Raw genomic sequence first — 14,876 nt, 5'->3', positions numbered from 1 at the left:
GCATTTCACCACGTGCACGCTGTAGCTGTTCCTCGGTCTGGTGTTAATTGCACTGTTCTATTTTAATCCATGCATTAACACAGGAGTTTGATGCGACACCTTACTGACTCTGTCCGACCTCGCACCAAATCCCGTTCACATCGTCCCTGCACTCACTGACCTGCACTGACCTCCGCTCTGGCAGCTTCTCCATTTTAAAATTCTCATCCCTGTTTCCAAATCCCACCATGGTCTTTGCCCCCTCTCCATCTACGTAATCTCCTCCATCCCCACAACTCTCTGTGATATCTGTGTTCCTTCAATTCTGGCCTCGTGTGCATCCCTGACTTTAATCGCTCCGCCATTGGCGGCCGTGGATCCAGCTGCCTGGGTCCCAAGCTCTGGAATTCCCTCCCTAAACCTCTTCGCTTCTCTACCTCTTTATTAAGAACATAATGAATACGGGGAGGAATAAGACATTCAGCCCTGCTTCAGGTCTGCTTTGACCTTTACTAAGACCCTGGATGATATTTGGTATTTCTCCTTGGTCTCAGCCTTCCCTGTCTCTATAACCTCCTCCAGCCCAGCAACCCTTTGCAATCTCTGCGCTCCTCTAATTCTGGCCACTTGAGCATCCTCGATTGTCATCGCTGCATATTGGCGACCTTCTCTTCAACTTCCTATAAGCCCTCAGCTCTTCAATTTGTCCACTGAGCCTGTCTACCTCTCTCTCTCTTCCCTTAAGATACTCTTTAAAACCTACTCTCCGATTTAGAAGGTTCCGGGTTCAAATCCTACTCCAGGACTTGAGCATCAATATCGAGGCAGATACTCCAGTGCAGTACTGAGGGCGCACTGCACTGTTGGAGGTGCTGCCTGCCTTTGGGATGAGATATTGGACCAAGGTCCCATTTGCCCTTTCTGATGGAAGTGACAGATTCCATGGCACTATTTCGAAGACGACCAGGGGAGTTCTCCCCGGTGTCCTGGCCAATATTTATCCGCCAACCAATATCACTAAAAGACAGATTGTCTGCTTGTTGCCGCCTTGCTCTTTGTGGGAGCTTGCTTTGGGCAAATTGGCTGATGCATTTCCAAATTACAGCTGTTGCCATCGTACAGAAGTACTCCATTGGGCGTAAAGCGCTTTGAGATGTCTGGTGGTCGTGAAAGGCGCTATATAAATGCAGGTCTGTCTATTTACCTCTCTCACCAAGCTTTTGGTCATCTGTCCTAATATCTCTTTACGTGGTTCACTGTCAAATGTTGTCTGATAATGGTTCCTGTGAAGCGCCTAGAAAGACCTGCATTTATCTAGCGCTTTTCACAAGGACACCCAAAGCGTTTTCCAGCCAGTGAGGTCCTTTTGAAGTGTAGTCACTGTCGTAATGTTGGAAAGGTGACAACCAGTTTGCGCAGAGTAAGCTCAACAATGAGGGATAATGATCAGAAAATGTATTTTTTGTGATGTTGATTGAGGGATGAAGATTGGCCGGGACACCAGGGAGAACTTCCCTGCTCTTCTTTGAATTAGTGCTATGGAACCTGAAAGGGCAGGTGGGCCTCCTTTATATGTCTTCGCTGTAGGGTGTAGGATGCAGCACGGTAGGTCTGAAGGAGTTTTTGTATTAATACGTAGGTCTTCATTGGCTCTTAGAACTATTTACAAATATACAGTAAAGGGTACAAGCAAGGAGCTATCTCCATGCTTGCTCATACACACAGCTCTGTCCACCACTAGACTGGTCCTCGGTGCGGGTCATGTGCTCCCTTACATCAGTGTGTGGGTGGTCCTGTACTCAGCTCCACGTTAACTCTCTATATTCCTTACACTACATTGTCTCGCCCCCAAAGTGGCACCTCTGACAGTGCAGCACTCCCTCAGTACTGCACTTGGAGTGTCAGTCTCGCCTTTTGCGCGCAGATCTCTGGAGGGGGACTTGAACCCACGGAACCTTCTGACGCAGAGGCAAAAAGCAATTGCAGCAAAACTGAGTGGTGTTTGTGACCTGTGAGTGATTGTGGCTGTGCCACTGAGAGGGTCAAGGCCGAGGAAGGGTCCCCCAGGTTTGAAGCCAGGGGTTTGCGGGGGGGGGGAGGTTTGTGCTGACCAAGCTCCCCTGAGGTAGCCGTAAAGGTGCTAAAGTTTGCCCTTTGGCACATTGCAGCACAAGTTGCTGCTTCCAATCAAAGCGCAATAAATGGTGCCTTGGGCAGCTGTACGTGCAGTTTTAGGTACACAGGAGTGACCTTGCAGGTTTTAAGATGTGAATGATCAAGCTCCCCAGAGCCTGGGCCAAAGAACAAACTGTTCTGTTCATTTGCGAATGCACAGAGAGGAAATGTCCTTGGAGGGGAACACTGCAGATTTCAATACTCTTGTTTTCACCCTTCCTCCCTAACAAGCAACAATTAAATCCTGGTAAGGAAGAAAAAAACTGCATTAAGGCTACACTTTATACAACTCTGCCAGCTGTGGCTCCGTTGGTAACACTCTGAGCCTCTGAGTCCAAAGGTCCCCGGGGTTCAAGTCTCACTCCAGAAACCTGAGCGCAAACTCCGGCTCTCCCGGTGCTGCGCCCTCAGGGGGCCCCCGTCTTTCGGATAAGACGTTAAACCGAGGGTTTCACCTTCCCCCGAAGGTGGGCGCAAAAGATCCCGTGTCATTTTTAAGTAAGAGCCGGGGAGTTCTCCCTGGTGCCCTGGCCGATATTTATCCCTGAAAAAAACAGGTCGTCTGGGCCATTATCGCATTGCCGTTTGTGGGATCTTGCTGTGCGCAAATTGGCTGCCGCGTTTCCTACATTACAACAGTGACTGCGCATCAAAAGTATTTAGCTGGCTGCAAAATGCTTTTGGGACGTCCCATGGCTGTGAAAGGTGCTATAGAAATGCAAGCCTTTCTTTCTTCTCCCCCAACCTCCATCCCGGTCCCTGTAACCCCCTCCAACGCCTCTGAACTATTCATTCCTCTTGACCATTCGTGCAGTCCCTCCTGTTGCCCCCGTACTGGCAGATGTGCTCCAGCCATTCAGGCTCTAAGCCAGGGCTTCCCAAACTGTGGGTCGTGACCCCCCAGGGGGAGTCGGGGGGTCACGAGATGAAATTTTGGGGTCATTGAGGTCCGAGGCAGCAGTGGCCGCCCTGGAGCTCGGACTTTCTGACAACTGCGGGGCCCCGGTAAATGTCTTTATTTGGTCGGTGGGCGTGGCCTAAGGGACAGCTCTCTGCAGATCGATTGCTGCTGCAAAAGAAGCCTGTGGACAGGTGGGAATGTATTTTTTTTCTGCAGAAAACCTGCCTTTTTTTAATCAACTCCCCAACTGCTCCCCACCCCCCCCTCCATGGTCAAGAGCCAAAGCTCCCCCCACCACAGTCAACAACTGAAGCCATAGCCTCCAACCCCCCCGCCAAGCCACTCAACAACTCTCGTAACCCCCCCACTAATTTTCACTCTGGGGGTCACGCGAAGTCTGGGACGTTAAAATGGGGGTCGCACTGGAAAAAAGGTTTGAGAAGTGCTGCTCTGAGCTGTACTGTTCCCTCCCTAAAGCCCCCAGCTCCTTCAAATCCCTAGGTTTTTGGCCACCTCTTCTAATGTCTCACCCTTTTGCCTTGCCACTCCTTTTCCTTACCCCTCCTGGGATGTTCTCCTACACGAAAAGCCCTATATAAATGCAATTTGCTATTGCTGTCCCCTTGACTCGCAATGTCAGAGTCACCCTTTGTATTTCACTGACCAACCTAACCATTCTCACTTCTTTCCTGGCTCTCTAGAACAGCTGCCCTCACGAGGGTTTGGTTCTAAACAGGCCACCAGCTCCCTGGCACTGCCCCATTCTTCAGTCGCAAGTCTGAACAGGGGCTGTCAACAGCATATTGAACCACGGAATGCATCACAATTAAACCTGACATCCACATGCACAAATACCAAATCACACTCAGGGCAGGAGCTGGTTTTCACACCCCCGATGTGCCGAGGACAATTACTTTGCCTGGATGAGTGCAGCTCCAACAACACTCAAGAAGTTTGAGACCATCCAGGTCAAAGCAGCCCCGCTTGATTGGCACCCCATCCACATACATTCACTCCCTCCACCACCAATGCACAGTAGCAGCAGTGTGTGTACCATCTACAAGATGCACTGCAGCAACTCACCAAGGCTCCTTCGACAGCACCTTCCAAACCCACAACCGCTCCCATCTAGAAGGACAAGGGCAGCAGACACATGGGAACACCACCGCCTGGGTGCTCCCCTCCAAGCCACTCACCATCCTGACTTGGAAATATATCACCGTTCCTTCACTGTCGCTGAGTCAAAATCCTGGAACTCCCTCCCTAACAGCGCTGTGGGTGTACCTACACCACACAGACTGCAGCGGTTCAAGAAGGCAGCTCACCACCACCTTCTCAAGGGCAATTAGGGATGGGCAATAAATGCTGGCCCAGCCAGCGACACCCACATCCCGTGAGTGAATAAAACTTTGCACAAAAAGCCCAATCTAGCTGAAATCAGCTAATCCTGTGCAGACCAGACAGAATCTTGGACCTTGGAGAAGAGAAGGCTGAGAGGAGATTTGATAAGAAATGCTCAAAATCATCAGGGGCTCTAGGCAGAGTCGATAGGGATAAACCGTTCCCATTGGCAGAAGGATCGAGAACCCAGAGGACACCGATTTGAGGTGATTGGCAAAAGAATCAAAGGCGACATGAGGAAAGACAGTTTTTAACGCAGCGAGCGGTTGGGATCTGGAATGCGCTACCTGAGGCTGTGGTGGACGCAGATTCAATTGAGGCTTTCAAAAGGCAATTGGATAAATAGCTGAAGGGGAGAAACCTTACAGGGGCACGGGGAAAGGGTGGAGAGCCGGACGATTTCTCTTGCAGCGAGCCAGCAAGGACATGATGGGCCAAATGGCCTCATTGAGTGCTGTAACCATTCTATGATTCCTGCTCTGTAAGCTCAGTACCGCACAAGGTGGTGATTTTCTACCTGCTAAGACAGCACAGTTCTCTTAAGCAAAACTGACAAGATGGTATTTATAGGTTTCACCCAACAAATATAATAATTAGAAATGCAATATTTCATCACAGCCTCTACTGGATACTTGATGTTTTACTGCCATCTGTAGGAGATGGTACAGAATTACAACTGGCTCACCCATCAAATCGTGTTCACGCAGCCAGTGCTTATTCAGTGATACAAGCCCACAACATTAACTGGCAGGAAAAGATCAGGGACTCCGTCAAACCTGCCGTGCACCACACGAAGGCTGCAGCGTTGTGACTGGAGACTTCACACAGGTCTCAGCCGTATAACGTATTTAAGGGGAAACTACATAAGGACACCAGGGGGAGGGGAAGAGGGTATGTCGATAGGTTGAGAGGGAGTAGGGTGGGAGGAGGCTTGTGTGGAGCGTAAACGCCGGCTTGTTCCAGCTGGGCTGAATGACCCGTTTCTGTGCTGTAAATTGTACATACGCAGTCAATCTCCTGGGAAAGGCAAACACTAGGGGAGAAACCTGGAGCCAATAAAGTCGGGGGTGGGGGGGAATCATTGGAAAATTCCTCTCAGGTGATTCAAACTGATCCAGGAGACCAAGTGTTACTCAGTGCTCCAGCTAGCCACCAACACATCCACACGCACATAGGAACAGGAGTCGGCCACTCAGGCCCTCGAACCTGCAAAGGAGAGGTTAGAACTCCGGCACAAGTGATGAGTTTGTCCCCCCTCCTCCCGACCTGCAGGCAGCTCTGGGACAAAATTCCACCCGAAGAATTCACTCTACAGCACCTCAACGAATGGCCATTCCTCGCCTCTCAGCATGGCGTCAAGAAGCTATTCGACCACGTGCGCGGCGCTGCTCAGCCCATTTGCATTGGGTGCAAGGTGACGGCCGATGCCCAGGCAAATCTGTGAGGCCGCAGAAGAGGAGAAACTCGGGGGAGGGTGGCAGAGTGATCTGGCGATTCCCAAACTCAAAATTACACAGAGCAAACCTGAGACAGAAGGAGAAAAAATTATATTTATTGTTCAATTGGTAACACTTTCACTTTAGTCAGGAGATTGGGTTCAAGCCCTGGGCCAATGTGAAAAATGATAAAGGCAGGAAGTCACTTGTGGGATTGATGTGCAGGCCCTCTATCAGTAACCATATGGTAGGGCAGGGTATAAAGGAGGAAATAATGGGAGCTTGTTAGAAGGGTACGGCGATAATCCTAGGGGTTTTTAACCTACATACAGACTGAAAAAATCAGATGGGCAAAGGTAGCCTAGATGAGGAATTCATAGAATGCTTTTGGGATAGTTTCGTAGATCAGCACATTCTGATGTCAGCCAGAGGGTAGGCTATATTAGACCTGGTATTGTACAACATGATAGGTTTAAGTAATGACCTCATAGTGTCCTAGGTATCATAATATAATTGAGTTTTAGGTTGAGGGAGAGAAGAGTGGGTCTAAGACTAGTATTTTAAATTTAAATAAGGGCAATTATGAAAACATGACAGCAGAGCTAGCTAAAGTGAACTGGCAAATTAGGTTAAGGGATAGGTCCATAAATATGAAGTGGCAGACATTTAAGAGGATATTTCAGAATACACAGAATAGATAAATTCTAGCAGGAAGAAAAATTCCAAGGGGAGGACCTACCATCTGTGGCTAACTAAAAAAGTTAAAAGATAGTATTGGACTTAAAGAAAAAGCATATAATTGAACAACGATGGGTGGCAGGTCAGAAGATTGGATAGAATATAGAAAACAGCAAAGAATAACTAAATGATTAATAAGGAAGGAAGGATTAGAGTACAAGAGAAAGCCAGCTAGAAATATAAAAACAGATTGTAAGAGTTTCTATAGATATTTTAAAAAAGACTTAAAGCGAGTGTTGGTCCGACAGAAAGTGGGTCTGGGAAATTAATAATGGAAAATAAGGTGATGGCAGATGAATTGAACAGATATTTTGCATCTGTCTTCACTATAGAGGATACAAGTAACATCCCAGAAGTAGCTGTAAATCAGGAAATGGAAAGGATAGAGGGAGGAACTCAAGAAAATTGTAATCACCAAGGGAGTGGTATTGAGGAAATTGTTGGAGCTGTGGGCTGACAAGTCCCCGGATCTAATGGACTTCATCCTAGGGTCTTAGAAGTAGCTAGGGAGATAGTTGGCGCACTGGTTTTAATTTTCCAAAATTCCCTAGATTCGGGGAAGGTTCCATCAGATTGGAAAATAGTAAATGTATCTCAGTTAGCTTAACATCTGTCATAGGGAAAATGTTTAAAGCTATGGCAGGGCACTTGAAAAACTTCAAAGCAATCAAGCAGAGCCAACATGGTTTTGTGAAAGGGAAATCATGTTTAACCAATTTATTTGAAGAAGCAATATGTGCTGTGGATAAAGGGGAACCAGTGGACGTACTGTGCTTAGATTTCCAGGAGGCATTTGATAAGGTGCCACATCAAAGGTCATTACAAAAAATAAAAGCTCATGGTGTAGGGGGTAACATATTAGTATGGATAGAAGATTGGCTAGCTAACAGGAAACATGTGAGCATAAATGAGTCATTTTTTTTTGCTTGGCCTAGGCCCAGCCATCTTCAGCTGCTTCATCAATGACCTTCTCCATCATAAGGTCAGAAGTGGGGATGTTCGCTGATGATTGCACAATGTTCAGCAGCATTCGCGACTCCTCAGATACTGAAGCAGTCCATGTCCAAATGCAGTAAGACCTGGACAATATCCAGGGTTGGGCTTACAAGTGGCAAGTAACATTCGCACCACACAATTGCCAGGCATTGAACATCTCCAACAACAGGGAATCTAACCATCACCCCTTGATGTTCAATGGCATTACCATCACTGAATCCCCCCACTGTCAACATCCTGGGGGTTACCATTGATCAGAAGTTGAACTGGATTAGCTATGTAAATACTGTGGCTACAAGAGCAGGTCAGAGGCTAGGAATCCTGAGGTGAGTAACTCAACACTTGACTCCCAAAGCCATCTACAAGGCATAATTCAGGAGTGTGATGGAATACTCTCCACTTGCCTGGATGCGTGCAGCTCCAACAACACTCAAGGAGCTCAACACCATTGACAAAGCAGCCCGCTTGATTGGCACCCCATCCACAAACATTCACTCCCTCCACCACCGACACACAGTGGCAGCAGTGTGTACTATTTACAAGATGCACTGCAGCAACTCACCAAGGCTCCTTAGACAGCATCTTCCAAACCCATGACCAGTACCATCTAGAAGGACAAGAGCAGCAGACACATGGGAACATCACCACCTAGAAGTTCCCTCCAAGTCACTCACTATCCTGACTTGGCAACATATCACTGTTCCTTCACTGTTGCTGGGTCAAAATCCTGGAACTCCCTCCCTAACAGCACTGTGGGTGTACCTACACCACAAGGACTGCAGCAGTTCAGGAAGGCGGCTCACCACCATCTTTTCAAGGGCAATTAGGGATGGGCAATAAATGCTGACCTAGCCAGCAATGCCCAGGTCCCATAAATATTAATTTAAAAAAATTCTGGTTGGTAAGATATAACGAGTGGTGTGTCACAGGGAATCAATGCTGGGGCCTTAACTTTTTAAAATTTATATAAATGACTTGGTTGAAGGGATCAAAGGTGGGGTTATGAAATTTGCTGATGAAACAAAGATAGGTAGGAAAGCAAGATGTGAAGAGGACATAAGGATGCTAGAAAGGGATATGGACAGGTGAAATGAGTGGGCAGGGATCTGGGAATTGGAGTATCATGTGGGAAAATGTGAAATTGTCCATTTTGGCAGGAAAAATAAAAAAGCACGCTATCTAAATGGTGAGAGGATGCAGAGTTCTGAGATGCAGAGGGATCTAGGTGTCCTAGTGCTTGAATCGCAAAAGATTAATATGCAGGTACAGCAAGTAATTAGGAAAGCTAACAATGTTATTGTTTATTGCGAGGGGAATGGAATATAAAAGTGGGGAGGTTAAGCTTCAGTTATACAGGGTACTAATGAGACCACATCTGTAGTGCCATATACAGTATTGGTCTCTTCACTTAAGGAAGGGTATAAATGCATTGGAAGCAGTTTACTAGATTAATACCTGGAATGGACAGGTTGTCTTATGAGGAAAGGTTGGACAGGCTAGGCTTGCATCCACTGGTGTTTAGAAGAGTAAGAGGTGGCTTGATTGAAATCTATAAGGTCCTGAGGGGTCTTGACAGGGTGGATGTGGAAAGGATGTTTCCTCTTGTGGGAGAATCTAGAACAAGGGGTCACTGTTTAAAAATAAAGGGTTGCCCATTTAAGACAGAGATGAGGAAACATTTCTTTTCTGAGGGCCATGAGTCTTTGGAACTCTCTTCCTCAAAAGACAGTGGAAGCAGTCTTTGAATATTTTTTAAGGCGGGGTAGATAGATTCTTGATAAGCAACGGAAAGGTTATGGCTGGAGTGGTGGGTGGGAATTTGGAGTTGAGGTTACAATCAGGTCAGCCATGGTCTTATTAAATGGCAGAGCAGGCTCGAGAGGCTGAGTGGCCTATTCCTAATTCATGTATCCGTAACACAGCCTGGGCTGACACTCATTGCAGTACTAGGGAACATAGAAATAACTTGCATTTATAAAGCACCTTTCGCTACCTCGGGTTGTCCCAAAGTGCTTTACAGCCAGTGAAGTACTTTTGATGTTTAGTCACTTGCTGTAATGTATGAAACATGGCAGCCAATTTGTGCACAGCAGGCTCCCACAAACAGCAAGGCGATAATGATCAGGTCATGTTTATAGTGATGTTGGTTGAGGGATAAAGATTGGCCCAGGACACCCCTGCTACTCTTCAAATACCACCTTGGGATCCTTCACCTGAGGTGATACAGGACTTTGGTTTAATATCACATCCAGAAGATGGCGCTGCTGAGTGCAGCACACAGTACTGCACTGGGATGTCAATCTAGATTATGTCAAGTCTTTAGCTCAAGTCTCTGGAGTGAGACTTGAACACGTGACTCCCCACATCATTGGACATACAAGGCTCAAATCTGAAGTATGGTAGAATACTCTCCACTGGCCTGGATGAGTGCAGCTCCAACAAAACTAAAGAAGCCTAACACCATCCAGGACAAAGCAGCCCGCTTGATTGGTACCCCATCCACAAACATTCACTCCAACGCACAGTGGCAGCAGTGTGTACTGTCTACAAGATGCACTGCAGCAACTCACCGAGGCTCCTGTGACAGCATCTACCAAACCCGTGATCTCTACCACCTGGAAGGACAAGGGTAGCAGATGCATGGGGAATGTCACCACCTGCAAAGTTCCCTTCCAAGCCACTCACCATCCTGACTTGGAACTATATCGCTGTTCCGTCACTGTCGCTGGGTCAGAATCCTGGAACTCCCTCTCTAACCGCACTGTGGATATACCTACACCACATGGACTCCAGCAGTTCAAAACGGCAGCTCACCACCACCTTCTCAAGGGCAATTAGGGCTGGGCAATAAATGCTGGCCCAGCCAGCAACGCCCACATGCCATGAAAGAATAAAAATTTAACCAGGAAAGACTGAACAGGTTAGTACTCTCTTCCCTTGAAAAGCGAAGGTTGGCGGGTGACCTGATATAGGTTTTTAATATTACGCAAGGGTTTGACGGGTAGGTGTAGAGATGGGTTTGATGGGTAGGTGCGGAGGAGACTGCATGGTTTACCCCTGCTCCTATTTCTCATGTTAAGCTCAAGAATGGGAAAGGAATAGAAGCATATGCTGAGAGGTTGAGGCAAAGAAGGGTAGGCCAAGGCTCAGAGCATAAATGCCTGCAGATTCCATGTAACTGTGATATAAAAGGTTCACCTACATGTTTTTAAAGAGGAAATAAGATTGCACCAAATGAAATGAAGGTGCTTTCTGCTCCAGATTGGAACTCAAACAGGAATGTCGGGATACAATTCCAAAGGCAGCATCAGCATTGGGGAAGCGGTGGCACAGTAGTAATCACTGGGCTAGTAATGCAGAGGCCCAGGCTAATGCTCTGGGTCAGGGGAGGGGGGAGAAATGGGTTTAATCCCACCGTGGCAGCTGGTGGAACTTAAATTTAACTAATTTGAATGCTGACCATGAAACTATCATCGATTGTCCTAAAAAAACCCACCTGTCCTTCAGGGAAGGAAATCTGCTGCCCTTGCCCAGCCCAGCCGACATGTGACTCCAGGCCCACAGCCATGTGGTTGACTATTAGCTGCCCCTCTGAAATGGCCGAGCGAGGCACTCAGTTCCAGGGCAATTGGGGATGGGCAACAAATGCTGGTCTTGCCAGCGACGCCCGCACATCCCACGAAAGAAATTGAGAAAGTCCTGTTTCACCAGGGTGTCCGTTCCAACCACGAGCGTGAGCTGTGACAGGTGCACAGCGAACCTTACCAGAGCCAAACCCAAGGGCGTCATCACCCACCAACATCCACACACACAGACCAGAGAGAGGGTGCAATTTAAGGTGTTCATCGACATGTTTTAATGAAATCAATGACTTTGTTACAGGAATCTGGTACATCCGAGGCAACGTGCTGTTAAAAACAGGTCGCAACTTATGTACGAATGCATGTATAAGCAAAAATAAAACTCAAACAATTTAACACAAGGAATTATTGCAGATTTACTCTTTTTCACACCCCACCCCCCCACCGAATCACAGTAGTGCTATTCATAGTTTTACAGAGCAGTCTCTGTACATTATTTACAGAGAGGTACAGAACACTGAATTATTATATTCAAGGCCATGTTACCCAAAGAGGCTAATGCATTTTGTTTCCTCTGTTATTCTTAAAGATTCGCATATTAATATTGAGACACACGTGTTGAGCTACCCGTGATTTCAATGAACACTTCCCAGGCCCTCCCCTCCAATTTCAATAAATTATGCTAATGGAAGGAAAAGAGTTAGCACAAAATAAGTTGAGGATTTAAAAAAAAAGATTTAAGTACATGTGCTGAAATCATATTAAAAGCATCTTTGAGTGAACTTGCGTAGCTTACGGTGTGGAGGGGTTACTGATATGTGAAGTTTATTGGTGTCTGTTTACCTGACTACCACGCAATAGGCTCAAGGCCACAGGCACCTATCAGTTAATTTCATTCACTCAGGGTAGGGCTGCCAAACTCCCTAGGATTGCCCTGCAGTCTTCTGGAAATTAAGGTTAATCGCCTAATCAGAGCTGGAAACCCTGTCCAAGCCAAGATGTCACTCAGCTCCTGGGAGTGCACCCACAAACACTCCCCCGAGGTGCAAGTGGATTTTTCTGTACTTTCAGATTCCCTGACTTTGGGAAGGTTTGAACAGGTGCTGGTGCGTGACTTTTGCCTGGAAACCTTGACACATTTGTTACCATAATAGGGCCAAATCCACACCACAGGGGGCTATATCGCCAGTGAGGTTAGCCATGTTACACTGCAGATCTGGACTCACTGGGCGAATACAGCTTTAACAAAAAGGAACCCGTACCCACAGGATTGTCGGTGTTGAGGGCAGGGGTGCTTGTGTGTGAAGGTTCCATTACGAGCTGGGGGTGAGGGAAGAACATGACCCAGATCTCCAGGAGGGGCCATCAAGTTAAGGCGCCATCTGATCTGGTGAAAAGTGTGGAGCCTGTTAGGTGCCTTTGGGCTCATGGCCTATCAACTCAGAAGTGTGACCCTCATCAATCACCGAGTTCCGGCTAGATTTATAAATTTTAAATGAATGTTCTGGGTGGGGGAAGGGTGGCAATGCTGAGGCTCATGTGCCACCCGAGGGGAATTTTTCCATCATGCAAAGTCCAATTTCATCTGCTTGTGCACGTAGAGAAAAAAAAAAATAGGTCCCCACCTAAATGGGACTCCAAAGGATAGACAGCGGTGGTTACAATCACCCAGATCTCACGATGGAAAAGGTGGGGTGAGGAAATGACCAGGCACACCCAGGTTTTTCTGTTCTCCCTGTCCAATAAGGAAGTACTTTTTCTCAGGTATGGTCTGATGGGCACCAGGCACGCTCCAGCACCTCTCACCTCACGCTACCACCACCCCCGCCACACCCCAAGTGTATGTTATCCTCGTGTGAACCCAGATAGAAGGGAACTGGCTCAACTTCTCAATGGCATTTAACACAAAACAAGCCAAGGGCAGTACAGGAACACCAATGATCTGAGCGTTATAAAGGGAGAGATGTACATGTTCAGGACATTGATGTCTTACAAGGCCGTCTCGCACCTCACTGATAAATTGTACCTCTGTAACAAAATGGCAGAGGCCCAAACATCACAAACACAACAGGTATTCTGGTACAGGCAAAAGCGAGCGCGCTGTGGGGCCCATTGTGCCTGTGCAATAGCAAAGCCCAGAACTGGGGACAAGAAGTCTTGGGGTTCTAGAACTGAGCATGTTTTCAAATGAAAACATGATAGAGCTTTTTTGGGGAGGAGGCAGGGTGGGTGGTGAAGATACCCAACCCTTTGGGGCAATGGTGGGGTTGCGCCACTTGCAGCTCATGTCAGATACACACTACGAGTGTTTAAAGCAGTTCTTTCAATGGCAATCACGCAGGATTAAGACAATTCTACTGGCACACTCACTCCTCCTCCATAGCTGCCTGGAGGTGTTCCTAGGAAGCATTCGCTTCCAAACCGTATGCTCCAAGGAGTGCAGTCAGTGAGTAACTTCCTACTATATAACCTGGTGTCTCTGTAATGCGAATCCTAGAGGGTCTTTGACATCAAGATCTCAAAAGGGAGGGATTCAGCCACCTCTGCTTCAGGCCTTGACAAAGTGCTGGCGCCAGCAAATGTTCCAGTTATTATGGGCTCTCTTCTTGCCCATATAGAAGGGGAATGTACTCTCAGAAGCCTGAGTCCACCCTACATCCCAGCTGATTTTTAACCACAAACGATTTGGACTAATTTCTCTAACCTCTCCAGCAACTACAATGAGCAAGGCGATGGGAAGGGAGTGGGGCAAATGACAAGCTTCATGGATACGATCTTCAGCTGATTGATTTCCTCTGATGCCAGGGGTACAAGCAGCAATTTTTTTTTTAAACAATTGTCTCTCCTTTCTCTTCACTGCTTTCTATTACCAGCATTGCTGCATTCTGCTCTAGCAGAGTCTGTGCCAGCCTTGATGACTCACTCTCAGGGCACTGCCACGCAGAATGGTGGAACATCTGGGCTGTGTCAGTAGTTGAAATTAAAAGCTCACCCATTTGGACAATCACACCAGAGTGGGCACTTTCTATGACGAACCCTGTTGGGCTATTTGGGGCTCTTTCACTTGCTGCTTTTGGAAACTATTCTCTCACCATTCATCTTCCACACCCACCATAACCACCCCATCCTCCTCCCCCAACCTCCCATGGAGAAAGAACAGCGGTGAATTTGAGTTCTGTCAACATCAGGGAACACTCTTAATGGAAGCTCAGAGGTACAGAGAGCTGCAGGTCTGCTATTGGAGACGGGCCACATGAGCCCCTCGGTGCAGACAGGGTTCAGTGCAACATGCACAATTACTGACTACAGTGGGATAAGATGAGTGCGCGAGTCAGGGCCTTTGGCTGCTGCTGACTCAGCGTCTCCTCATCAGGGAATCAGACCTAAATGCTGCAGTCAGAGTGGTGGGAGAGGGAAAGCAGCAGTCACTAAGGCTCCCAGCTCAGGGGGCGGGGAAGAGGACGCCACCTGTTCCTACACCAAATGGAGGATAGTGCAACACACAAAGCTGCCCAGAATTACACAACGCAGGGAATCTACAGTATCCGTGTGTCATCTTGAGCAATACCACCGGCAAGTGCTAAACCTGCCAGCCTCTGATACTCAGATTCGCAGCTCAATTATCCTGGGTTTCATACCTGTTCCTTTGAATGGGTTCAAACACCAAAT

The sequence above is a fragment of the Cetorhinus maximus genome, chromosome 32 (genome assembly GCF_964194155.1).
Source record: "Cetorhinus maximus chromosome 32, sCetMax3.hap1.1, whole genome shotgun sequence".
Classification (NCBI taxonomy): Eukaryota; Metazoa; Chordata; class Chondrichthyes; order Lamniformes; family Cetorhinidae; genus Cetorhinus; species Cetorhinus maximus.
The sequence above is the reverse complement of the archived record's forward strand: the minus strand, read 5'-3'. Positions refer to the sequence as shown.